General features: G+C 42.6%; 1 long non-coding RNA gene across 2 annotated transcripts; it reads left to right on the plus strand.

Annotated features, from left to right (window-relative positions):
- Positions 1 to 6,799: 6,799 nt before the first annotated feature.
- Positions 6,800 to 19,395, plus strand: LOC121625045. 2 transcript variants are annotated; one of them, XR_006007886.1, is made up of 5 exons: positions 6,800 to 7,291; positions 9,600 to 9,750; positions 16,006 to 16,124; positions 16,860 to 16,944; positions 17,798 to 19,395. It is a non-coding gene; the product is annotated as an uncharacterized LOC121625045 (long non-coding RNA). The 2 variants fall into 2 exon arrangements; XR_006007887.1 differs by lacking the exon at positions 6,800 to 7,291 and adding an exon at positions 8,687 to 8,733.
- The last annotated feature ends 8,454 nt before the right edge of the window (positions 19,396 to 27,849 follow it).

Genomic DNA, 27,849 nt, shown 5'->3' on the forward strand with positions numbered 1-27,849 from the left:
ATGAACACAAGCGTGTCAAGCCACTGCAGTCCTGTGTCCTCCGTCTAACTGCCTTTAAGAGGAACATAAACGTATAAAAAAAACCTTTGGTTTGAGATGAATGGACGTCAGGTTGACTTGCTACAAGCAAAGGTAAAACTACAGCGCTTCAGGGTTAGGTTGCACTGAGTGTGGAGATTAAGTCTTTAATTATGTTAGATTTAGGAGATTTTAAAAGAAAGAGGATCTGTTTTACACCGCACAGGTAATGAGCTAATTTCAGAGAGCGGCACCAAATCGTGGCCAAACTTACCCAGACAAATAAACAAGTGAGTTTTTGTCCACTCACTCAATTTGCACACCTCGTTAGCTTACAATTATCATGCTTAATTTGCAGCTGAAAATAAGCAGGGTTTCTCAGTGGCTCGGGATGATGTGTTTTTCCTTTAAGCGTACTTCTTTACCTCATAAATTCCAGTGGGATGCATAGAACAACATGACTCAGATCATCTGTCTGCAGGCTGTCGGCTGATGCTCTCTCCTCACACTTTAATGGCCGGGGCGCAATTGAAGTCTTGCTAATTGCTGCTTACGCATAAGATAAATATATATATATGTAAAGAGCTTCTTTATGCTGACAGGGATGTTCCTGGAAGCTGCATCTACGTTGTATCCGTGCCAAAGGGTCATTCCTGTTTCATAGTTTTGGGCCTTATTCCGATAATAATAATAATAAAAACCTCACTCACTAAGTTAATTGCTTTGATGGGGCTTGAACTTATAATCGAATAAGAAGAAGATTGTTGATCTGTACAAAAACTCAAGTGTGAAACAGTCAAGCTATGTTTTCGGGGGTGGCTGACTTCACCTTGTCTTGTCGTCACCTTGAACCTGCAGAGTAACCAGTGGACGGGGCTAGGCTAACTGTTTCCCCCTGCTTTCAGTCTTTATGCTAAGCTAAAACAAGATAACCACCTCCTGGGCGTAGCATCATATTCAATGGCCAGGTAACAGCATGACACCGTGCTTTTTTCTTTGCTCTTATTAATCCCTTGGTTGAATGTGCTTTTAAATCACAGTGGTACCGTTTACTCTTGTTTAGATGATAGCAGAAGTTCCAACCACAGTTTGATAAACTTTGGGGGAAATGTGGAGAAATGGTCCATTGCACTTCAAACAGGAGGGGAAATGTGAAACACACGAAAGCGCTAAAGTCATCACCAGTCATTTCTCGATAATCTCTGCGGTTTGGGCGTCCCTGCGTGCGTCCTCACTCGACCGTGCACTCGCTGCCTCTGCTTAGTTTTTAAGTCACACTTTGCCACGGTGCCAAATTTAATGTGATGAGTTGTTATTGCTGATTTAAATTAATTCCAAGCCTTATTAATACTCCTTGGACAGGTATAGGCTACTCCTTTGGTAAATCGTCTTAATGCAGCTGCATTCTTTAAGGCATGTTCTAGAAAAATCTCCTGCACATGCTACAAAGACCTGACTGAATCCACCGCTCAGCCCACACACTTTTTCCAGTGGTTTTTGGCCTTGGCAGACCTTTACCCACTATAGCTACATGCCAGCGTCCAGACTCTGTCTAATATGAGAAGGTGATGTGCATAATTTGTTATATATGTATTGCTTAAAATCCGAAATATAAACACAGCAAAAATGACAAGCCTGCTGCCCTCAAAACCACAAAGAATAACAGTTCAGTTTAAGCGCTCCGGCTGCTCGCATCTGATTAGGACTAACTCCACATTTGGATTTTTCTCTCTCTTTTTTTTTTCATGTCAAAATGGCCGAAGGCTTTCCATAAACACCTTTGAGAAATGCAGGGAAAATGAGGTTGTGGGTATAGAAGACGCAGTTTGTATAATGAGAGCGCACTGGGGGCGATCAAGACCCAGAGTAGTCAAATGGCCCCACTATACCACAATTTAGCTTTTTTAGAAACCTCATTATTGGATTGACTTTATGATTTTCTTTTCTGTGCTTCATGTTTCCTAATAAATTCTAATTTTTTTTCCATGTGAACCAGTGGATAGGTATACAGACTGATGTTTCTCCTCCTCTCTCCTCTCCTGTTAAGTCGGTGAAGTATGACTTTACGGTACATTGACACTGAGAGGGAAGGGTCATGGACTTGAGTCAAGACCCCCACCACCACCACCACCACCACCGCACACCCCTCAGTCTCAATCCGACGCTCGATTAGCATTCGATTTTGTGGGATTTTCAGTTGCGCTGCAGATCTAACCAAAAGAATAACCCAAATACCTCAACGTCTGCTTCTGCTCCCTGTAAAAACATAGTTAGAGTGGGGGGAGATGTACGGTGCGGTCGCTGCACTGTGCGCAGACACACGCTGTAATTGGAAGGATCAGTGGAAAGGGGAACTTGAGACAAGCCAGAGCAATTTGGGGGGCTGACAAGATATTGTGAGGAGCTGAAGAGAGGACGGCAGCAGGTGTGAATGATTTGTTGGAGTTTTTCTTGTTATACTCCAGGGCCGCCTGAGCCGTACCTGCAGCTGAAAAATGTCACAGTCAGTACCCAAACCCACATATACACATCCAGAGATTGATATTTACAGCGGCCACAGAGAGCTCCTCACACTGAAACTTGAGAAAACAGACTGCATGCAAATTGACCAAACACTGGCAAATCAAGAAAAGCAACACATTGCCGCAAAGAAAAAAAAAAGACACTGGCAAGCTCCAACGACATGTATCACCAAAGCTGAGAAAAAACACACAGCCTTGCCATCTGATAGATTTCATTATGAACTTTAATCTAGGCAGTGTTTGGGAACATGACTACAGTGACCACTGTTCCACTGACGGGTCAACTGAACAATGAACTTTGTCAGAACTGAAAATGTCATGTTGTGATGTTGCAAAATTGGCGACAAAGCAGAAGTAAAACAAGAAATCTATTTCTTGTTTTACTCCTGTTTTGTCTCTCTCCAGGATATTTTTTTTTTCCTAAATGTAGATTTTAGATACTCACTGGTCAAAGTCCCCTGCACCAAAAATGGCGTTTTTGGCATGAAAAGAGTAAAAATGTTCAAGTTTAACTCAGTACAGATTAATACAAAGTATCAACTCCTTGAGATGCGGTTTAAAAATACAAACCTCAGAATTAGCTTGAAACACAGTGGTCGAACTTTACATGTGCACGCACACACACACACACACAGACACACATCCAGAGAGATGCTTGCCAATGTCTGCTCGCAGTAGCTTTCGTCCGTCACACAGCTGGGGTGGAGGGATATGAAGACAGACAAGCAGGATCACCTGCTACAGCTCACCTCTCTCTGGCTCCTGCATCCCTCCGTCCTGTCTCCTCCTCACCATGACAACAGACCAAATAGGGCTGTGCCGCACTGCTGCCAAACAAGCTCCAGCTCTATGATATCATACCGGATTTCTTCTGCTGAAACATTCTCTTTCCAAGACATCCGGACTTTTAAGCATCATCTCTGACACATGATGAGAAACAAAATTTGTCCATAGTACTGCTTTATTGAGGTGACAATACATAGACTGTATAATATATTACTGTTTTGTCAGTAGAGACCCTGAAATCTGTTAAAATATGTGTTAGACTGATGCACAGAAGCTGCTGAGTGTAAAAGGGAATTATGAGTTTGTTCGAAATTAATTATTGGTGTGGCCATTTTTCCATTGAAACATGCTCCACAATTGAACAACAGAATTCATATATTTCTGCATGGATTATGGACTTGGCTGCGCCACATTCAAATAAACTGATAAATGATGGTGCATGGAACGATATAGATAGAAACTCTCCTTGCTATAGCTGCAATCCGTTTTTTGCAGTTATTATCATTTGTTTCAACTGTCAAATATTTCACTGCTGGGAAAAAGATCTCGTCCTCCAGCGACACACACACACACATGCACACGTTGATGTTAAGCAGCGCAGTTGTGTTTCCCTGCTTGCTGTAGCCCTCCTTGTGAACCCTGAGCCACTGTTCAGGCAGACGTAATGGGGTTGATGTTGGCAGGCCATCACAGAGGAACTCAGAGAGCTCTCTGTCGGCAATCATGGATCCACCGTCTGCATTACACAACACTGCTGTGGCTGAAGACATGTTTTATCCAGTCTTAGCTCTGCTTAAAAATCATGTGCAAAACACACAAGCCTTGACACATGCAAATATTAGGCATTTCCAGTCTCATCCTGTGACAGGGCTGAGACTGAGGGTAGGTAGTGAAATCAGTTTTGCTAGAGAACTGGAGCATCATAATGCCACCAAGTGCAATTTGTGTAAAGTCTGTGAAATTCTACAATGTATATTTCTAACATATTTTTTCTTCCATATAGTCCTTTGTATAAAATGTACATATATACAGTCAGCTTTTATTTTGTATTTTGTATTTCTCCATCTGTGTTGCTATTTTTTTCCAACTGCCATTACCTACTGTCTGTAATACCTGAATTTCCCCGCCGGGGGTTAATAAAGTATATCTTATCTTAAATTAATGACAAGAAAACTATGTGAAAATTAGCTCACATGAAATATTACTGCAAAGTCATAACACAGTGCGATTTTATAGTCAATGATTGCAAGCTTACAAACAATAGAAAAAAATCTGCATATGTCCAGTGTGTTTCCAACATATTAACACACAGTAGTTCCATTCAGCTGTGGATTCATACACAGCAAAGCAAAAAGAAAAAAAATAAACATTTGGACAGAACAAATAAAATACAATAATTTATTGTTCAAAGTTCTTTATTTTGTCAATTTAGTCTTCAAGATATTGCTAATAGTGTAATTGATTTCACATTTCTATGTGGGGTTAGTGGCCACTGAATCCATGCATGGAAGATGCATTTCTTCTTCTTCTTCTTTTCTTTTTCACTCTAAAGTGATTGTGGAATATGACCTACTGTGATTAGTCAGGGTCATATGTGTAGTCTTTGTAGCCACAATTGGTCGAATTGTAGTCTGATCCTGACATTAGGTCAAGACTCAGTAGTTCACCTACACCTTAAGGGTAAGGGATGCTTGGCCAATACTGTACATATTTGGGCCAGGGAAGGAGAGTGAAAAAAGCCATTCATGTGATGTCAGTGTTACTTGGCTTAGATCCCTCCCTAGGCAGCTTAGCAGCCATTGACCAATGTAATGTTTTTTGTCTTCAATTCAGCATTTTCAAATTCAATGCCAAAAATCATTAGGAATGTGGGAGGAAACCGAAGCACTCGGAGGAAACCCACACAAAAATGGGGAGAACGTGAAGACTCAACACAGAAACAACTGGGCTGGACCCAGGACCTTCTGTGAGGCTGCAGCGCTCACCATTGAGCCACCATATTGCCCTGACACCACCTGTTTTTGTTCCTTTGGTGTCTTGGTCAAGGAAGAATGATGATTTTCTTGCCTGGAGGTGGCTTACAATTTTAGGACAGATTTAAATGTCTGATGGGAGATCATCATCATCCTCGACTGGCGCCACAGGTGGGACACGTAGCCCAGCCGATGATGATACATCAGGTGTACGGGGAGGCGAAGATGACATACTTTCATCTAAGTGGTCTGATTGTTGGCAGTCATCCGGTTGGAGGGGAGATTGCGCCTCTGCAGCCTCTGGGAAAACTTTGGAACGTCTCAAGATATTCTTATTCACCCAACTTCTTACACTCTGATTTGCCGGTCTTCTCATTTTATTAAGCTGCGCAGTCACTTCAGTCAGTTCTTTTTTTAGCTTTTCCACCTTTCTAGTCTTTTGATTGATGTTATTGATGTAAAAGCTGTTCACGTCCTTGGGCGCCAATGAGTTATTCACATTGTGGTCTATGTATCGTCTTTTGAGAGCAAGAATTTTGTTTCTCAATGTCCTGGGTTCGTTGATAACGCGCACGCATGTCTGAAGATCATTCTTAAAACACTGATTCTGGGTCTCCAGTTGTTTGACCTGAGCCCTCAGGAGTTTAAGCTCTGACATATTGGCCTTCAGTTTGTCGCTGAGGTCTTGGACAGTTTCATTCAACTTGACTTTGTCTGAGCTGGTCTTTTGTAGCTCAGCTGCCATCTTTGTGCACTTAGAGTGTGCCTGTCTTCTTCTGTCCTCTCGACACTTGTTGGTGTCCTTCATTTCATTTAAAGCAAGAGATAAAATAACATTCCTCTTATTTTGAGCCGACGAATGCTCTGTTGCTTTTGCCATTTTCATCTTTAAGGCACCAAGCTCCACGTTTAAGTTTCCAATTACTCTGTTTCTGTCTCTCATAGTGTCCTCTAATTCAGACATTTTCTTTGCCAGATGGTCCTTCTCATGCTTCAGAGTCGTTATTGTCTCCTCCTGCTCTTTCATCTCTTTCTCCAGGTCTCTGCTTTTTTGCATATTCGCTAATTTTGTAGCCTCATTAAATCTTTTTTCGTCGACCAAGGCCTCTTCTTTTTCTTTTAGAGCACATTTTAAGCTATTTACTAGCACTTGCTTTGTCCCTCTGAACGCCTCTCCCCGTTCCAAGAAATTATATATGTCCTGGGCTTGTGTTTCATAATCCACTTCTCTCTGAAGTAAACTTTGTTTTAGTTTCAACTGCTCTTTCTTGCTTTGTCTCAACTCTCCGTCGAGTCCTGCGAGTTTTATCTCAAGGCAAGTTATTTTCTCTCTTTGAAACGTAGTCTCCGCTAAATACCGCCTATTTTCTCGGGCAGCTGTCTGCTTTAGCATGGCCAACTCAAGGATGAGCTGGTCCTTTGTTAATTCATGTGGCATCTCCATTTGATTTATATTTTCACTACTACTTCACACTGAATGTCACAGGTCTTTTCTGATGTGTCTGTCTATTCTGTATTTGATTCTCTTATCAGTCTCTGTAAATAAGATATGTAGGATTTCTAGAAGGATACTCATATTCATTGTGCCTTTGATCAAAGATCAAAGGAGATCAAAGGCACTGTGTGACATCATCTCAGTTAGGCTCCACCCACAAGCAGTCATGACGTCACATGAATTTTGCGTGCTTTGAACCTGCGCATGCGCCCTGTGACGCGCATACAGGACGCATGCGCTTCCTTGTCCGCCAAAACACAAGAAGACAACTGCAGCGGTCAGGTTTAAGGTTAGACATTCAGGATTTTTGTATGTTTGTAACGTTTGTAACGTAACGGAGTTAAATGTAACAACTTGGTAATATAATCTGTAATATTTGCCATTATCGCACATCACGTATCACTGTAGCTTAATTTTACAACGGTCACTAAACTCAACGTCCCTGTGGATTTGGGTCGTGAACCGCTGGAGTCAGTTGGACCCTTGCTGTCCCCTTGGTAAGTGCGCAGGCTATGAACTCCACCATCGTTTTGTGGTGTTTCAACGGTCGAGTACGCTCTTTCATGTAAAGTTGACGGTGGCTTTATTTGTTCATTGGTACAACCTGGACAGCGAGTACAACTTTGGGCTCGGCGCGCCGAGTCAGTTTCTATCGGGGCTGTCAGACGGTTTCCGTGATCAGGCTCTCCCGCGGGGTGTCTGTGCGTGTTCCAGAGTCAGACCGCGAGCTCGACCGCAGGCCGCACTGTAAAAAAACTGCGCGGTCATTAGCGGCCGAGCTCTTCTAGTCCATCCAGGGCACCCGTGTTTGTGGGTGGAGACGGCAGGTGGAGGGGCTCACTGACAGCGGTGCATCTCATTTTCAAAATTGGGTGGATCTCATTTCTCAAAATTGTCGTTTCCTCGCTCCTCGATCCTCGCTCGAACCGGAAGTACTTCTGGTCCGCCATATTGCCGGCCGTCCCAAAGCGAAAATTGCGGCTCTGAGGAGCGAGGATCGAGGAGTGAGGAGGGCTCTCGGAGGAGCTATGAGCGAGGATACATCAGTGCATCCTACCCGGAAGTCTGTCAACTGAACGGTATGAAGACTCCGCCCCCACAGCTGGCACGTTTGAACGAGGTGGAGAAAGTGCGCTAGTGTAAATATCCTGCAGTGAATGGCTGTAATTCAGATGAGCCTAACTTAAAGTTACGTTCTCCAAAGAGCGATAAAACAATAACCTGAGGATCCGTCATGTTTCAATCACGTAAGAGATGATGTATAGTGAGCAGGGACCATAGGAACCTGCTCACTATTATCCCGCTTTGAACTCTGCTCACTACTAAAGCATTCAATATAAAGTGACACAAAATAGTGATTAAAACATATTTATTGATTTAAAATGAGTCTACTCTCGTCTGTCATCGCTCTCACTGCGCAGCGGCTCTGAAAGCAAAACACTTACGTTGCGTAACAACCGCCTCTCAATGTGCGCAGGACGGCAGGCGGGGAAACTTATTTCTTTACAGATATTCAGAGAAATCATGTCAAATGTGGAGAAGAGACGGAATATCCCAGACCTGAGAGAGACGTAGCTGGAGACAGAGTTTGGTTTACCGCTATTATTTCTACTGATGGGTAAAAGTCCCGCAGCAGCTGATTTCTGCGTTCAGCGTCAGACATTAAAACATCTGTCTCCAGTTTTGTCTCCACTCAGCAGTCTTTAATCTACAACCTGTTCTAACACTAACACATCGGCCTCTCGTCACTTTTTCTGCGTGTTATCTGAGTGAAATAATGTGTTTCATGGCTCGTAGGTTTCTCTTCACTAACAGGTCTGAAATGTGTCTCATTGAACGGGACAGAAGACACAGCGAGGCTGATAAAGTTCAGGTCAGAAAATGACCACCTGTTCACCTGAAGAGGCATCCAGCCAAGAATGACCTCATTAATTCTCATGTGCGTTACTAAAAGTGTTTCATATTTATTTGCTAGTGCTGGAGACTTTTTTTTAATAATGTAAAAAATGTGTAAAATATAAATATATCGAGGGCGGTGATGGATATTTGGGTCATATTCCTATACTTTGATAAGTTTGATTACACACATATATTCTGCTAATAGTTAGATTACATGCATATGCTTATATTAATGATTAATGATGATCCTGATATGTTGATCTTATTCATTTTTTGTGTGATTGACTGAATAATCAACAGAAATTCTCCCTTCTCCCTGTTAAGTTTTTCCTTTATTATTCATAGAAGTGATTTAGACGAGGAGTGATTCTTGTGTGCAAAATAAAACTAAGGCCAGTGTGACCTAGAACAGGAGGTTTTGAGATAGAGGCCTGGCATTGGAGACATCTTGGGGCCCTCGACTTAAGATAGAACAGGTTGGCGTCAGGGATAAGGGTGTCTCTAGATTTGTCCTTGCAAACAGGTTGCTGGTGACGTTGGATTCTCGAAGTTGAGCAAGCAGAGGAGAGAGAGCGCCCGACGTCAACGAGGAGGAGCCGACGACTGTTTCAGCATTTCCTCATGTTCTGTCTATAAAAATACTGGGTCAGGGAGAGATAGTGTGTCAGACTTCATGAACTGACTCAACTCTGTTGTGGATCAGGGAAAGGAAAGTTGAGACCCAGAGCTCTGTTACCTTGCACATTCTACTGATGTTAATGATGTTAATGATTCTGTAGTTTTAATGGATTGTTTTGTCTGTTTTTGCACATTCGACTGATGTTAAAATAAATGCAGATTCTATTGATGTTAGAATAAAACTGATTTTTTTGGACTCAACATCTTCTCCTATTGCTTCATTCAAAGAACCCAGAGGACCAGAGAGATTTTTGAGACACGTCCTCGACAATTTGGTGCCGTGACCCGGATGAAGATGGAGAAGTGAGAGTGAATCTTGAGCTTCACACCGGACGGGCGGGAACGAGTGACTCCAAAACTTTGTGGCCACAGAAAAAAGGTAAGTAGACAACTATTATAAATAAAGTTCTGCGATTGGCAAGCTCTAAATTTATTTTGAAGTCACTTGTAGTTCTCCCGTCGTAGAACAGTTGAAATCAGTATAGTGTGTAGACATAGGGCGATTCCCCTTAAGGGAAGAGCCGTAAGGGGCCTCGCCGCCGGTTCCTGGAAGTACCGGAAGAGGGAGCGCTGACGTAAAAGGGAATGCCAGCCCAACCCAGGGGTTGAAACACCTTTGTCCGTTAGAGTCGGCATAAAACACGCTGTACTAGCGAAAAGGCAGCGCCAGAGGTACAGCGAGTACGAGATCGGTTTAATTACGGTGTAAGTGTGACTGATCAATAGCACTGAGAGTCAATGATATTTTCATGTTGCTAAAAGTACTAAAAGATAAGGGGATATAAGTGTGGGTGGTTTCCAGTGCTGGATGATCTGTGGAGATCCTCGCTCATTTCGACCAGTATCTGTTCTGTGGGGACACGGGTGGTTTGGATACAGAGAAAGTGTGTCGAAAAGGTTTTTTGCAAGCCTGGGAATTAACCCCCGGAGTGAGACCGGACTGGAATAACCCAGCCTAGAAGCTTGTCTCGCTAGGCGGCAGAAAACTGACCATTGAGTCATTCACACTGGACCTGTATGTGTTTATGATTGTTAGACTCCGTGTGCTGTAGCACGTTTTTACAGGTTGTATTTTGTTATGGAAGGAGAGTCCGTTAGAAAGTGTGAGGAGTATAGAGGGTGTAATAGGGACACAGTAGGCGGGCAGTGGAACCTAATCAGATTGCAATTGGCTAACAGGTTCCCCCCAAACCAACAGCAGAAGATGCTGAAAACTATTGACCAAACGTGGACTTGCTGCAGGAGCAAGGACACGTACCAAAGAATCATGAAAAAACTAAACTGTTGATGCTCTTAGCAAGAGCTGAGAAATTGGTGGTGCAAAACCTAAAGGAGCATAAAGCAACAGAAAGGAAAGTAGATTGAGAGGAGAAAGTGGAAAGAGGAATTAGACAAAAAAGAGAATAGAAGAGCCTCAATCCATGTTATGACTCTGACCTGTGCAGCACTTGACAATAACACAACGACACAGACAACACAGACTAAACAGACAGACGAGACGGTGATCACCCTGACATAGCCATGTTACACACTCAGTGTGCGACACAAACAGTAACTGCCTCTCCCTGGTATATAGCAGAAACTTCTAGTACTCTTCAGGCGCCGCTACTTAATGTTACATCAATCATTTTGTACCTGAGGAGGGAGAGTATGAGGAGACAGAGTTCGAGGGAAAGGACGGCTTATGCAGCTGAGATTACAGGAATGTTGAGAGTGTTTCCCCCTCTTCCTGGTGACTGTTGCGTTTTGAGAGCCAGTCGTGTGTGTAGGCATGACCCTGAGAAACAGAGAGGAAGACACAGCAGCAGCTGCATTCCCTCTCACCCCCCCAACAGCACTACACACACGTGCACGCGCTAGAGAGCAGGAAGACTTTGATCAGGTCAGTTTAGGTTCAAAAGGAGAAAAATTCAATATGCCTCTTCTAACAAAAAGTAAGTCCACTGTTGTATATCAACCATTCTCATTCACTGACATGAACTGCATATCAGAGAAAATGTCTGCTCCCACTGAGGGGGGCCATACCTGGATGAGTAAATTTTGTCAGCTGACTAATGGCTGGAAATTGGCGATGGGAGATTGGAGAGCATTAATTGGCCGCTAAACTTCCTGCTCATGAGCAACAAACAATTGAAGATTCAGCCAGAACAACTGCGGTGATAGTACACCATTTCTCCAGTATGCCACACAAATTGGACAAGCAATGTGTGACATATATCCTGTGTCAGAAGGAGCATTACACTCTTTGACATTCTGTAGACAGGACAAGGAGAGTATGCCAGAGTTTTTACTGCAATGTAAAACCATTTGGACTGAAACGGTGGGAACACACCCCAGTAATGATAAACTGCAACTCATACTGTTTAGAAAAGCGATATTGGATAGCATGCCTAAATCAGTACAGGGTCAAATGGGAGCAAATCCTGACCTACAAGGCTGCAGCACTGAGAAATGGGAAAAACCCCTGACTCATTATGTACGGCAGAGTGATGAACAACAAATAACTCGTGATGCAGAGGTTGCTAATAACTCTGAGCAGCTGCTCAGTACAATTGGACAAACTAACCACTCTAAACAAAACACCTCTGAAGCAGTATGCTCAACTAATCCAGCAGCCAGTTATCCCATAGCAGAGCCCAGCAGTGTATCAGGCTTCTCCTGCACCGGCGTATCCGCCCATGCAGCCTGTGTATACACAGCCTCAGCGTCAGGGACACGTGGCAAGAGGGCGAGGAAGAGGGATGCCTCAAGAGCAATCTACAATCTGCTTTGCTTTTGGCCAACGCGGACACTTCCTGTATATCCACCTTACGACGTTTATGCACCTCCACAAGCATATACAGCACAGCCTGCACACCAACCTCCCACTCATCAAGCACCTAACGCAGCTGCTGCCCCTAGCGCTCAATACCCTGCACTAGGCCCCCGCTACAATGATCCTATCCTGACACCTTGGACTGGTGGTCATGATTATGACAATGAATGATGTTGCCCGTGAACCACAGACAGGGGGTTGGCAGATCCATTGACTGTGTTGGAAGAGAATTTGCCTTTTCTGGTGGACTCTGGAGCTAGATATTCGACATTAAAGCTCCTGTTTGACCAAAGACACTGTTGAGCTAACTGGTTTCTCGGGACAGCCAAGTCATCTGCCTTTGACTTCTCCGCTGTGCACGCTTGTTGCTGGCCAAGTGTTTAAGCACAGATATGTGTCATCTCCACGTTGTCCTGTGAACTTAATGGGCAGGGACCTGCTCGTGACGAGCGGTGCTTCCATATTGTGTCGGCCAGACGGGCTGATTGTGACTTTTCCTAATGGACAGTCGTTCAATTGTTCTGTCAACGGGATTCATTCTCACTCACAGATGGTTTTGGCTCCAGACGACTCTCCGGGTGCTGAGGGGCAGTGGGCTGATATCTATTGGGGGTTGGTGCAGCCAGAAACCCAGGAAGGAGGCGGGGTGCATTCACTATACACTGACTGGAAGCCGTGGCTACACATGTTACATCCCTACGCTCCCCCTCCTGATCCCCTCCATGTCACATTGTTCTATGATCGCAGTGAGGTTTGTGTATATCATGAGGCATTCATGGCATTGGAAGGCACGGTGGCACAAGTAAAATCCACCTGTTTGTTGTTAGGGCCTGAGGGTGCGGCTGTAGTGCTAGAGGATGATTGAAGTCAATACTATGAAATGTCCACTGAAGCGTCACCTCACATCACTCTTGCTGTACATTCTGACCATCAAGCTATGGAACTTGGCCCCATAACAAAAAGGCTGTTAAAAGCCTCTGATTGGATGTCTACTCAGCTTCCTAGTGTTGCCTATTCTCCATCTGAAAAAGCTTACAATATCACACAGGAGGCCCATGACTTGGTGTTATTAGAACACCAGCAAATTGAGAGGTTTCATGGCAATCAAATTGAAATTTTTAACTTTGTAAATTGTGCTGCCACTTGGCCAGGACGCCCTTGGAAAAAATCACCCTGATGCTAGAAACATGCTAAATGCCCACTCAGATTTTTTGTGGTCGCTAGGACCAACAGACGTGGGGTTTTGTTCTACTGTCACCCCCATTTCTTTTGATCTTGTTCCTGTGTCTAAACCCATCTGGCAAGCACAGTATGCACACAAACCAGTGTCAACTCACCTACACCAGACTGCCACAGGGCTTTGTGTTATCACCAGGCATTTTTAATCAGTGTTGAAAGAGCTTCTCTCTGAAATGTAGCTCCCCCAAGACTCAATGTTGGTACAATATGTGGATGATTTGTTGATTGCTTCGCCTGCCGCAGCTGACTGTCTCACTGCCACGGACATTGTGTTACGCAGATTGTTTGAGGTTGGTTTTAAAGTGTCCCGGGAAAAGTTGCAGTGCTGCAGGCAGGTAGTGTCTTTTGTGGGGCGCATTGTATCTGACACAGGCACAGGCGTTTCACCCGCACACAGACTCCATATTACATCACCCTAAGCCTCACTGTCAAACAGATGCTTTCTTTTTTGGGCCTTACAGGCTACAGTCGACATTTTTTACCTGACTATGTTGAACTAACAGCTCCATTGCGCGCCATGGTAAATGCAAAAGGCATGTGCAACCTCAAAGCTCCCTTAGATTGGGATCTTATGGCAGAACATAGTTTCATCACCCTCAAACAGCTCATCTCAAATGCAATGGCTCTGGCAGTTCCAGACTACACGCTCCCATTTTTCCTGGATGTTTCTGAAAAACCAAATTCGGTGAGTGGAGTGCTTTTTCAGAAAAAGGAGGTTGAGAGACAGGTGTTGACCTATGTGAGTGTTGCATTAGACTCCACTGAACACAGACACCTGCCATGCACCAGGCATGCGGCAGGTGTAGCAAAGATTTTAAACAAAACAGCACACATTGTGAGAGGACACCCAATAACTGTACTCACTACACATGGTATAGTAGCATACATAAACTCACAAGCATTCACCATGTCCGCACTACGGCAAAAGCGGCTTGAAAAACATTAACTGCACCACACATAACGTTCACTCACGAAGGCATCAACATGGCCGACAACATGGGGGAGGGGGGAACCACATTTGTGTGAGGAAAAAGTGCAGAGAGATGTGAGGGTGAGAGTAGATTTGCAGAGTCAGCCATTAGAGGAAGCAGAGGAGACGCTGTTTACAGATGGTTGTTACTTCCGGCATCCGAGAGAAGGACTGAAAGCAGCATGGGCAGTGGTGAGAGTGAAAGGTGAAGGGTTTGAAACAGCGGCAGCAGACCGTCTGCAAGGGAGAGAATCAGCACAGCTGGCAGAGCTACAAGCAATGATAGCAGCGCTAGAATGAGCAGAGGGAAAGAATGTGAATATTTATACAGATTCTGCATATGTGGTAGGAGCCATCCAGATAGAGTTGAGCCAGTGGATCAGAGCAGGTTTTCTAAAAGCATCTAAGACCCCTATCAAACAAGAGAAAGCCTCCCCAAATGATCAAAGTGTTTGGACTAGTAGGGGAGCAACCAAGGTTGAAGGAGTGTGGAGAGGGCCGGATGGAAGGCCAGTTCTTCCTCCAGGGCTGACATCAGTGATGCTACAGGAAGCACATGGACCCACACATTGCAGAAGTGCACAAATGAAACACCACCTGACCCACTGGTGGCATCCTTTTTTGCCCGCAATGATTGATAATCACATTAGAGAGTGTAGCACATGTAACACGTATAATGTGAAACCCACTGTCAAACCACATGAAGCGAAGTTCCCTTTACCCTCTCTACCAAGGGAGGTAATCATAATTGACTCCACTGATATGATTGATCGAGTGAAAGGATACAGGTACCTCTTGGTAGCAGTGGATGCATACACTGGCTGGCAAGAGGCAACACCTGCTAAGTGTGAGAATGCGCAAACATTGATCAAATTTCTCATCAATCACTACATTCCCACACATGGTTTCCCCAAAAAATAAGATCAGACAATGGCACACATTCCAAAAACAAAGACCTGAGAGCAGTGGAGGCTCTCCCCAGAGCTGAGGTGGACAGGACCCTACAGAGAAGACAACTCACTTTTACATATTATTATTAACTTTTACTTATTATTATTTGGGTCTTCAGTTTTATTCTTATTTTACTTCTTAATCTAATGATGCTTAGTGTTAGTATTTTAGTGTTTATCCTAAAATCTCATCTCTCTATCTCATTCTATTTGCAGTTCATAAGTAGTTTATTTTATTTTATTTTTTATTATAAGCTTTGCAATGGAAAGAGTGTGAGTCATTAGGTGTGAAGGCATAAAACGTCTTACGTTGAGGGAGGTTCTGCTCAGCTACAGGGAGAGAAATAGGACTCCACGAGGAAGTTGCTTTTCAGCATATACTAAAAGACCAACTTTTGACCAGCTGACACCACGCCTGCCAGTCAAATAGAGGAGGACTGAGCTTGAGTCAGTGGACTGGACAATATAGTGAGGAAGTAGAGATAACATTGAGAGATGCAGTTGGTTGTTTCATATTAATCAAATGAATATTATTAATGTGTGTTTTATTGCTTGTGTTTTTAATAATCTCTTTTATCAGGTACACCCTCAATGGAAGATGATACTGATTGGTTGTTGTTGCATTCCATGTATCTCTGGGTTACCGTGTTGTCGTTGCAGCCATAGAGAACGGGGATGCTCCAGCATACCAGATGACAGAACTGGTCCCTGAGGCTCCAGCGTTAGGTGGAGATGGGGACTACGTGTTGGCTTGTGACCCTGCTTTTGATTTTTCGTGTGTAAGTGGTTTGTTGGTCTCAGTAAGATGAGACCAAAAGGGGGAATTGATGGATATTTGGGTCATATTCCTATACTTTGATAAGTTTGATTCAACACATATATTCTGCTCATAGTTAGATTACATGCATATGCTTATATTAATGATTAATGATGATCCTGATATGTTGATCTTATTCATTTTTTGTGTGATTGACTGAATAATCAACAGAAATTCTCCCTTCTCCCTGTTAAGTTTTTCCTTTATTATTCATAGAAGTGATTTAGACGAGGAGTGATTCTTGTGTGCAAAATAAAACTAAGGCCAGTGTGACCTAGAACAGGAGGTTTTGAGATAGAGGCCTGGCATTGGAGACATCCTGGGGCCCTCGACTTAAGATAGAACAGGTTGGCGTCAGGGATAAGGGTGTCTCTCTAGATTTGTCCTTGCAAACAGGTTGCTACGGTGACGTTGGATTCTCGAAGTTGAGCAAGCAGAGGAGAGAGAGCGCCCGACGTCAACGAGGAGGAGCCGATGACTGTTTCAGCATTTCCTTATGTTCTGTCTATAAAAATACTGGGTCAGGGAGAGATAGTGTGTCAGACTTCATGAACTGACTCAACTCTGTTGTGGATCAGGGAAAGGAAAGTTGAGACCCAGAGCTCTGTTACCTTGCACATTCTACTGATGTTAATGATGTTAATGGTTCTGTAGTTTTAATGGATTGTTTTGTCTTTGTTTTTTATCCTCCCCAAAGCTCAACTTTGTGCAGCTGACACAGTGCCCCCTCAAGCAGCTACTACAGCAAGCAGTGTCACAAGCAGAGCCATCTGGCTGTTCAGGTAAAAACAATTGTTAAGTTAATTGTTTAGGACCCGAACCTGACTTTGTCACATGTGCATGAGATGCTTTTTAAATGTACAGCAGGAGAGGAAGAGGAAGGAGAGAGAAAGATGCGGAGAAAAATGGAGGGCAAACATAGGGGCAGAGAGAGACACACATGAGCTGAACAGACTCAAATCATGATTTCATTCTGTTTTTATTTGGAGAACAAATTCACAAAATTGACATTTCATTCTGCCGACTGGCAGCCTAGGCAAAATCGGTCAGTGACCCACAGTTTGTGAAAGGCTGAGGCAAAGTTTCAAATGCATGCAGTCACTTTGAACTGGATTAACCAAGAGAAGTCAAGAGTAATGCCCTCAGAGGACCTGAGGAAGGCCTGATTTACAACACGTTGTTTGTGCGTGTAAAAGCGAGTGCAAACTTGAGCTGTGATTGGTACTGTGGAATATTTTCAGAATCAGAAAAATGTATTTCAAACTGACACCATATTCTGCAGCAGGCAGTACACAGTACTACAACAGATTGAAAATGGGTCGGAACAAGCAAAGCTTTTATGTTTCCAGACCCTAACTATAAAAATGCATACACAAAAAGACAAATAACAACAACAGCATTATGTAGGATGCACTCTTTAGTTCCCTGCTGCCCCCTCTCCTTGTTAGTTGGCAGTCCCCTCCTCTTTGTGTGATTCAAAGACAGTTTCTAACTTTCCTAAACTTAGTGAAATTACTTGAAGTGCTTAGGATCGATAGGTATTGAAAGATTGATATTTTTGACACTAGTCTATAACTTAATTAAGAAACTAAGCTGTACTATGCACCTGAACATGGATTCACATACATTTTACAGGATATCAGAAGAGAGGCAGCTCAAGAGGACCAGGCCGAGCAAGTCCTGAGGATCTGTGTCTTCCTCACATGTGAAGAAGATGAAGGTGCATCCAACGCTGATGTGTCCATTGTGGCTGAGGGGACTGAGGTACTTGACAACTGTGGAAGTGTTGCAAAGGCCTGTCTCCTGCTGATGGACATCATTTATGCCATGAACTTGAGTTACCCACCAAAAATGAAGTACACTTATGAAGTGTTCCAAAAGCTCCTTCTAGAGCTTGATGTCCTTAAGCTGTCAGGTAGTGGAATCAGTTTTGCTAGAGAACTGGAGCATCATAATGCCACCAATTGCAATTTGTGTAAAGTCTGTGAAATTCTACACTGTATATTTCTAAAATATTTTTCCTTCCATATAGTCCTTTGTATAAAATGTACATATGTACAGTCAGCTTTTATTTTGTATTTTGTATTTCTCTATCTCTGTTGCTATTTTTTCTTTTCTGACTGCCATTACCTGCTGCCTGTAATACCTGAATTTCCCCACTGGGGATTAGTTTTTCTCAGTGGCTTTGGTGCTTTTCTCAGCTCAGAATGAAAATTCTCATAACTCTTAGTTCAACCTTCACAACTTTTACTCATTTGTGCGCATCATAGAAGCAATTTCTCCTTCCTCTGTTCCTTGTTGTAGTTATCAAATTCTGTCAAGCAAATGTTATACCTTTCTTCATCATTTTTTCCTGGAAATGTCTCCTAAATTGAGTGTGTGCCAGAATGATTTACCTATGTTCAGTTACAGTATGTGCTGTTATATTGTTCACATTTGTGCACAGCTCTACCAAAGGGTGTTTCTTATGTTTGCTCGAAATAAGTGATTGCAGTATATTTTTCATTTGCAAATTGCAAAGCACATATGCAGTAAAAATGTGAAACGTACCGTATTCAGTGTCTTGATCTCACTTACTCCTCTAACTACAACAATGTGTAACTTTACTGTTGTTTTCAATGGTTGTACAAGCAGTGTATAGTGCTGTCTTGAGCATTTTCAGGTGGGGTCACTGAGTTCTGACCTTTTTTGGCATTGGAAAACACTGAGAGAATAAACTGTCATGATGAAAACATGACAAAACCATTTGACTATCTTTTTCATACACGATGGTGTCAAGGCTTCTCATTTTGATGACACTGGCAGTTTCATTGACATAAGTACTTGCTTTTGAGGGATGGACTATCCATTTTTAGCAAGTGATGTGCTTTTGCAGGTTATACACTAGGTTTTGCAGTTTGCACTAATTGTTTTGAGAAATGCACGAACTGTTGTGCAAATTTTAAGAGTGATGTGAGAAAAGCACCAAAGCGATTGAGAAAAACTGGAATAAAGTATATCTTATATTAATGACAAGAAAACTATGTGAAAATTAGCTCACATGAAATATTACTGCAAAGTCATAACAGTGCGATTTTATAGTCAATGATTGCAAGCTTACAAACAATAAAAAAAAATCTGCATATGTCCAGTGTGTTTCCAACATATTAACACACAGTAGTTCCATTCAGCTGTGGATTCATACACAGCAAAGCAAAAAGAAAAAAAAAGAAACATTTGGACAGAACAAATAAAATACAATAATTTATTGTTTAAAGTTCTTTATTTTGTCAATTTAGTCTTCAAGATATTGCTAATAGTGTAATTGATTTCACATTTCTATGTGGGGTTAGTGGCCACTGAATCCATGCATGGAAGATGCATTTCTTCTTCTTCTTCTTTTCTTTTTCACTCTAAAGTGATTGTGGAATATGACCTACTGTGATTAGTCAGGGTCATATGTGTAGTCTTTGTAGCCACAATTGGTCGAATTGTAGTCTGATCCTGACATTAGGTCAAGACTCAGTAGTTCACCTACACCTTAAGGGTAAGGGATGCTTGGCCAATACTGTACATATTTGGGCCAGGGAAGGAGAGTGAAAAAAGCCATTCATGTGATGTCAGTGTTACTTGGCTTAGATCCCTCCCTAGGCAGCTTAGCAGCCATTGACCAATGTAATGTTTTTTGTCTTCAATTCAGCATTTTCAAATTCAATGCCAAAAATCATTAGGAATGTGGGAGGAAACCGAAGCACTCGGAGGAAACCCACACAAAAATGGGGAGAACGTGAAGACTCAACACAGAAACAACTGGGCTGGACCCAGGACCTTCTGTGAGGCTGCAGCGCTCACCATTGAGTATTGCCCTGACACCACCTGTTTTTGTTCCTTTGGTGTCTTGGTCAAGGAAGAATGATGATTTTCTTGCCTGGAGGTGGCTTACAATTTTAGGACAGATTTAAATGTCTGATGGGAGATCATCATCATCCTCGACTGGCGCCACAGGTGGGACACGTAGCCCAGCCGATGATGATACATCAGGTGTACGGGGAGGCGAAGATGACATACTTTCATCTAAGTGGTGTCTGATTGTTGGCAGTCATCCGGTTGGAGGGGAGATTGCGCCTCTGCAGCCTCTGGGAAAACTTTGGAACGTCTCAAGATATTCTTATTCACCCAACTTCTTACACTCTGATTTGCCGGTCTTCTCATTTTATTAAGCTGCACAGTCACTTCAGTCAGTTCTTTTTTTAGCTTTTCCACCTTTCTAGTCTTTTGATTGATTTGGTCGATGTAAAAGCTGTTCACGTCCTCGGGCACGTATGAGTTTTTCACTTTGTTGTCTATGTATCGTCTTTTGAGAGCAACAATTCTTGTTTTCAATGTGCTAGGTTCGTTGATAACGTGCACGCATGTCTGAAGATCATTCTTAAAACACTGATTCTGGGTCTCCAGTTGTTTGACCTGAGCCTTCAGGTTTTTAAGCTCTGACGTACTGGCATTCAGTTTGTCGCTGAGGTCTTGGACAGTTTCATTCAACTTGACTTTGTGTGAGCTGGTCTTTTGTAGCTCAGCTGCCATCTTTGTGCACTTAGAGTGTGCCTGTCTTCTTCTGTCCTCTCGACACTTGTTGGTGTTTTTCATTTCATTTAAAGCAAGAGATAAAATATCATTCCTCTTATTTTGAGCCGACGAATGCTCTGTTGCTTTTGCCATTTTCATCTTTAAGGCACCAAGCTCCACGTTTAAGTTTCCAATTACTCTGTTTCTGTCTCTCATAGTGTCCTCTAATTCAGACATTTTCTTTGCCAGATGGTCCTTCTCATGCTTCAGAGTCGTTATTGTCTCCTCCTGCTCTTTCATCTCTTTCTCCAGGTCTGTGCTTTTTTTAATTGATTTTGCAGCCTCATTAAATCTTTTTTCGTCTACCAAGGCCTTTTCTTTTTCTTTTAAAGCACACTTTAAGCTATGTATTTGCACTTGGTTTGTCTTTTTGAACGCCTCTCTCCGTTCCAAGAAATGTTTCATGTCCCAGGCTTGTGTTTTACAATCCACTTCTCTCTGAAGTAAATTTTGTCTTAGTTTAAACTCCTCCTTCTTGTTGTCCCTCAACTCTTCCTCGAGTGCTGCGAGTTTTATCTCAAGGAAATTTATTTTGTTTCTTTTAAACGTAGTCTCCTCTGAATACTGCCTCCTGTCTTCGGCAGTTGTCTGCATTTGCATGGCCAACTCAAGGATGAGCTGGTCCTTTGTTAATTCATGTGGCATCTCCATTTGATTTATATTTTCACTACTACTTCACACTGAATGTCACAGGTCTTTTCTGATGTGTCTGTCTATTCTGTATTTGATTCTCTTATCAGTCTCTGTAAATAAGATATGTAGGATTTCTAGAAGGATACTCATATTCATTGTGCCTTTGATCAAAGATCAAAGGAGATCAAAGGCACTGTGTGACATCATCTCAGTTAGGCTCCACCCACAAGCAGTCATGACGTCACAGAAATTTTGCTTTGAACCCGCGCATGCGCCCTGTGACGCGCATACAGGACGCATGCGCTTCCTTGTCCGCCAAAACACAAGAAGACAACTGCAGCGGTCAGGTTTAAAGTTAGACATTCAGGATGTTTTCTGCATATGTAACGTAACGGAGTTAAATGTAACAACTTGGTAATATAATCTGTAATATTTGCCATTATCGCACATCACGTATCACTGTAGCTTAATTTTACAACGGTCACTAAACACAACGTCCCTGTGGATTTGGGTCGTGAACCCCTGGAGTCAGTTGGACCCTTGCTGTCCCCTTGGTAAGTGCCCAGGCTATGAACTCCACCATCGTTTTGTGGTGTTTCAACGGTCGAGTACGCTCTTTCATGTAAAGTTGACGGTGGCTTTATTTGTTCATTGGTACAACCTGGACAGCGAGTACAACTTTGGGCTCGGCGCGCCGAGTCAGTTTCTATCGGGGCTATCAGACGGTTTCCGTGATCAGGCTCTCCCGCGGGGTGTCTGTGCGTGTTCCAGAGTCAGACCGCGAGCTCGACCGCAGGCCGCACTGTAAAAAACTGCGCGTTTATTAGCGGCCGAGCTCTTCTTGTCCATGCAGGGCACCCGTGTTTGTGGGTGGAGACGGCAGGTGGAGGGGCTCACTGACAGGGATGAGAGATGGTGAAGCACTGTTTAAAAAAACAAAAACGACACTCGTTTATTAATGGGAAACACTGCTGATATTTTAAACATATTTTCACAGCATATTATCAAAAGTACATTGGTTTGACAGTGGTGCAGTTTATTTTGGTTTTATCATTCTGTAGTTTTAATGGATTGTTTTGTCTTTGTTTTTTACCCTCCCCAAAGCTGACACAGTGCCCTTTTAAAGAGGGTCCAAAAAGAAAAAAAAAGAGGCCACAGTTGTTTATGTGGCTATTTTCTATGTTCTTCTGTTTCTCCTGTTTTAAAGATGTAATTTGTATTTCAACTTGTTCCACTGTCTTAACCCTTTTGCTGTTTTTGGGTCAAGGAGGGAGTGAAGGAAGGAAAGAAAGGAAGAAAAAAAGGAGGGGAAGTTAGATCAGCATTTTCAAAGTTAAACTAGAGGTTCTCAACTGATCATGGAACCATTTTTAATGGTCACGTGGGCATGAAAAGAAGGAGGGGCGAAATATCGCACTTTTTAGTGTCAAGATGCTCTGCCTTTTGTATGATACAGAAATAGACAAAATGTGTTTTTGTTATTTGTTTTTTTCAGGGTGAGATATACCTTGTTGCAGTGCAACCCTTTTGGACAATGTTTTATTGAAAAAAATATTTTTTTACTTGAGAAAAATAAAGGTTTTAAATGACAACAGTCGCCTCATTTTTTTTTTAAAGTAATTGTTTCAATAAACAAACATTATGAACAAATTTAGGCAATTAACTGCAGAAAAACTGAGTGATAAGAGTGGTTAGAGGTGGAAGTGGACGGTAATGCGAAGGTTGGGGTGTGTGTGTTTGTGTGTGTATGTGCAAGAGAGCTGGCGACAGGTTTACATGTGTCTTATTATGTCTCTTGCATGATTCGAAGAGCCATGGAGTTAGCTTTGAGTCTCTGAAGAGCTGTCCGTTAACATACAGTTTACCCACCACAAAGTACTCTCAGTTGTTTTTTTTTTCGATTTTATTTCAGAATCAAGTACAGTACTTTAAGGCATTCATTATGTTTGCGTGGAAATTGATCGTTCATTCTAAATTTAGTTCCCTTGAGTTCTCTTCCTTTGCTTTTGGTTTGTTCTTTTTGTTGAAAAAGTTCAAACTTGGCGACAAATGCTCTTGGTCCTCTGGATGACGGTGTGCTGCTGCGGTGTACTCGATGAAAGGTTACGTTTTTTCTCTCTTACCTCTCTTAAGATGATGAGTATTTGTTATCAACTACAACTGTGGTGGTTTGAAAGACAAAGTTTTTGACAAAGATGTTACAGAAAAAATCAGGTCGAAAAATCAGGTCGATCTGAACTATTCAAGTCAATCAAGCTGTTATGGCTGACAGATGTACTGCAGAAACAGAGCAACCTTACCACTCCAAGTTCTAGCTTGCCAGATGCATGGCTTTCTTCACCAGCTACTTTGTCTGCCTGCTTGTAGGTAGGCTAGGCAGATATTGTACAGTGCATTTATATATATTTATTATATTTATTGCTAGATGGATTCTGCCCCAACTGTCCATTGTAGACATCTGTCACAGTCTATAGAATACAGAGAAGCTGCTGAGTGTATAAGGCAATTATGAGTTTGTTCTAAATTAATTATTGGTGTGGCCATATTTCCATTGAAACATGCTCCACAATTCAACAACAACAACATCAACAACAGAATTCATACATTTCTGCATATACTATGGACTTGGCTGCACCACATTCAAATAAACTGATAAATGATGGTGCATGGAACTATACAGAACAGACATCATCACAGTTTACAGACCAACTTGTCAGGTCAGCTTTGACTTATTGTGCCTGCTTGTTGTGTTAAAAAAGAAAGAAATGACGGCCAAAGACCACGGAAATAAGAGCTAAGTTGTAATAAATTGGAATTACACAATAAAGATATTGCACAACCACAACAGCTCACACAGCCAAGGCTTTCCTCAATGAAAGCATTAGTGTGTGTGTGTGTGTGTGTGTGTGTGTGTATGAGAGAGAGGGGGGGGGGCTGCATGTTATTGAGGGAGACAACTTCCCCGGGACAACAGTCACATGTGATTCTGCTGATCAAACCTGGCCCCGAGTGCTGCTGTCGCCATTAGCCAGACAGCTGTGATTAATGCCTGTGAACCTGCGACCTCAACCCCTGAGGTGTTTGCTTTCTGACCTGTTCCCAGCCTTTATCACTGACCCTTTCAATCCAACACTACCTACTGAACTTCTTTCACACTTAGTCATCTTGAAGATGCCAAAAAAAGGATAGTTTCCTCCACTAACTAGACTGGGAAACTGCTTTTAGGGTCTCAGTATACTCCACTTGCAGCTTCAGCAGCCATCCTTTCCAATCATTTTCAACCAATAATGTGATGTAAGAATAGAGCAGCTGATCTGATTCATAACCACATCTTTGATCAAATGAGCGTGAATTAATCAGGCGCTCTGTAGCAGATGCTCTGTTGTTTGATTGGAATGAAAACCTGAAGAGTTTGCTTCATCCCCTCCTGTCGAGGAGGAAAACACGTGGAAAGATTTTGCGAAATGTACTTATTCAATCTCTTTCCAAGATTTAGACGAGAGAACGATCCCACTCTTACGTCTCATTACGTTTCATTCTTTATGTTAAGCTAAGCCAGTAGTTTAAAACCTAATTTAGCATTCAGCATTAATCTTCTCATCTAAGTATTGGGGAGCAGAATAGTGTGTTTCCCTTCGATCTATAAATGTATGGTCATAGCTTTGTAATCAATAAACACCGTTTTTTAGGTGTGTAGGTTACATATTACCAATGTTTCAGCAGTATTTCAAATTTTTAATTTATAATTAGGATGAGTTTTCACATTAAATTGGCAACAATTATGTGTGACTTACAACTAAAGAACTTTTGCACTAAATCAAACCCAGTTTAAAATGCATTTCACCTGTGTATCACCATGATTACTGCAATCTCCTCCTCTCTCTTTACCTCAATCTGTCGTTTTCCTCGACTGAGGCGGGATTCTTTCGATGCCGTGTGCACCCCTAAACCGACGTGTTTATTTTGCCCCGAGTCAGCCTGCTTGGGAAAATATTTTTCCCCCAATCTCCAAAATGGTATCTGCGTTGCTATGGACTGGAGGCAGGGTCCTGGCAGAGTAAACATCAACAACCAGGGCTGTAGGCCTCGGCTGTTTGGCTTAGCGAGCCATTCCGGGAGTTGAGAGCGAGGGAAAACCTGCAGGAGCCGTGCAGAGTGACGGGTAAACAAAGGTAAACACTGACCCCCTTCCTCAGAGGTGGCCCCAGGGACTCAGTCAAGTGTCCGTTAGGCTAAGTGAAGGTGAAGCACATCACCGTCAGTTCCGCTCAATCACCGCCTTGTTTGGGGAGTTGCTCAAGCTCCATGGTTCACAAGTTCATTAGCCTGTTAGCAGCTCAGGCTGAAATGCTTGGGTCCGGTCTCAGAAAGTGGAATTTTTTTCTTGACTGGGCCTTATTACATTTTTATTAGAACTTGTCATTCTGGATAGTATTTGAGATTGACTTGACTTTCTTCTGCCTGTCTAAACATTTTCATGGATGTTTTTTTGTTTTTGTTTTTTTATTCTCTTAATTTGATCTCCTTAGTAAATTTCTCCTGACCACAAAAAGCAATTTTAGAAGTTACACCTTTTTATACCATGGAAAGGCCTACACATGTTTTGGTACTTACCTTATTAATAACCTTATATAATATTAATAACCTTAATAATTTCATGATAGTAATGGATCAAATGACTATGTGTCATGTAATGGGTGTCAACAGTGATGGAGTAGTGACAGTTCTCCTCAGCTCTATGGAGGGTTTTAGCATCTTTTGTTTTTGTTTAATTCTAAGATCCCTTTAGGAGAACTGTAAATAGAAAGTGTATATTGTATGTTGAAGTCAGCTTTCAGTCCTGGTAAGATAGCGTGGACTGTATTTAGCCTGTGAGACAAAATCCGGGGCAAGAGGTTTGCAAAGCACTGCACTGCGGCTCATAAAGCTTCTTGCTGTGAGTGCACTGTACTTGACTCAGATGAGCAAGTCAACATTTTATCAGCTCTGAGCTTCTCTCAGATGGATTATGGTGGCTCTACACTAAGAGGACAATGTTAAGCTAACAGATACAATTAAAAGTAACAATTCTTCTGATTACATTACTTGGCTGCATATGCTGCATTTTTCTGTTGTTTCTGGAGTTTGTGCTTTTTAGACTTTGGATGTTTTTTATATTTTTAGCATGTCTTCTGTTAATGCCTTTGTTTTGCCTTTTCTACAGCATGTTTTTTTTTATTATTTGCAGCACATTTCTGTTGTTGTATTTGTTTTGGGCGTTCGCATGTGTTTTTGAATTGCAGCACGTTTCTCCGAATGGAAATGTTTTTGGTCTTTAAAGTGCATTTGCCCCCGTCGACCACCCTGCTTTAGCTCTGTTTTAATCTCAGCCAACTCCTGAGGGAAATACCTGTCTCTTAAACTGCTAAACACCCACGACGTTCACCAGCTAGCTGCCACTTTTATCGGCTGAATTTGTTAGCTAGTAAATTTGGCGCTGATGATGAAGTGTGTGTTGGGTTTTTACAGCTTCTTCACTGAAACCAACACATGTGCAAAGCTGTGGGCCGGACAATGACAGCAACAACGATGAGCTGAAACTCACTATAAGGCTCAGTAAAGCTGAGGGGAGCTGTGGATCAGGTGATAATTATATGTAGGACCTGTGACCCATTTCAAAGCCACCGCTGATACGTCACGAATAAAGACAAAATGCGACAAACGAGGAGGAGACTGTAACCTTCCTCAAAATTGTGTGTGCGTTTTTCTACACCGTTTTCCACCGTTTGAGGTTGTGGCGCCCTCTTCCTCTGAAATACATTAATGGCACCTGATTGAAGCCAGCAGCTGTCTATCTCAGTGAACCAACTCCTGATCTTCACATGGCAGCAGTGGATGGAAACTTTCTGTCACCGATTTTTTGGAAATCTGGTGCAAATTTCAGCCACATTTGGATGGACTGTCCCATACAGGTCTGTGCTCACGATTCAGTAGCTTGCTTTTGTCGTGTGCTGTCTCAGGTCTGTGAAACAGGTTAGGCAGCAGGAGTATCTCTTCCCGTAGTGATGTTTTCTACTTCTGTTGGCTGTAACACCATGTCTGCATGGTGTCTGTGACCTTCCTCTGGCATCTCCCTGGAGTCTCATTCTCTCTTCTTTTCTTCTGTCCTTCCCTGCTTCACTCCTCTTCCCCTCATCTCCTTCTCTCCTTACCGATGCGAAGAAAACTCTAAATATCTATCCGCCCTTCATCTTTGCTCAGGCGATGCCCTTGTCTCCCAGACCCTTTAGTGCTGCTTCTCTTCTTGACCCCGCAGGTCATTTTGTCCACGCCATTTTCAGAAAAAGGGATTTCATTAAACAACATTTTAAGTCTCCTTCCTTTTCTGTCCCGCCCCTTGAGTAGTTTGAACCCCTCAATCCAAGAACAATTGACCGCCTTGACAAAAGCAAGAGGAGGGAAAATGAAAGAAA

This window comes from Chelmon rostratus, chromosome 21 (assembly GCF_017976325.1).
Source record: "Chelmon rostratus isolate fCheRos1 chromosome 21, fCheRos1.pri, whole genome shotgun sequence".
NCBI classification, from domain to species: domain Eukaryota; kingdom Metazoa; phylum Chordata; class Actinopteri; order Chaetodontiformes; family Chaetodontidae; genus Chelmon; species Chelmon rostratus.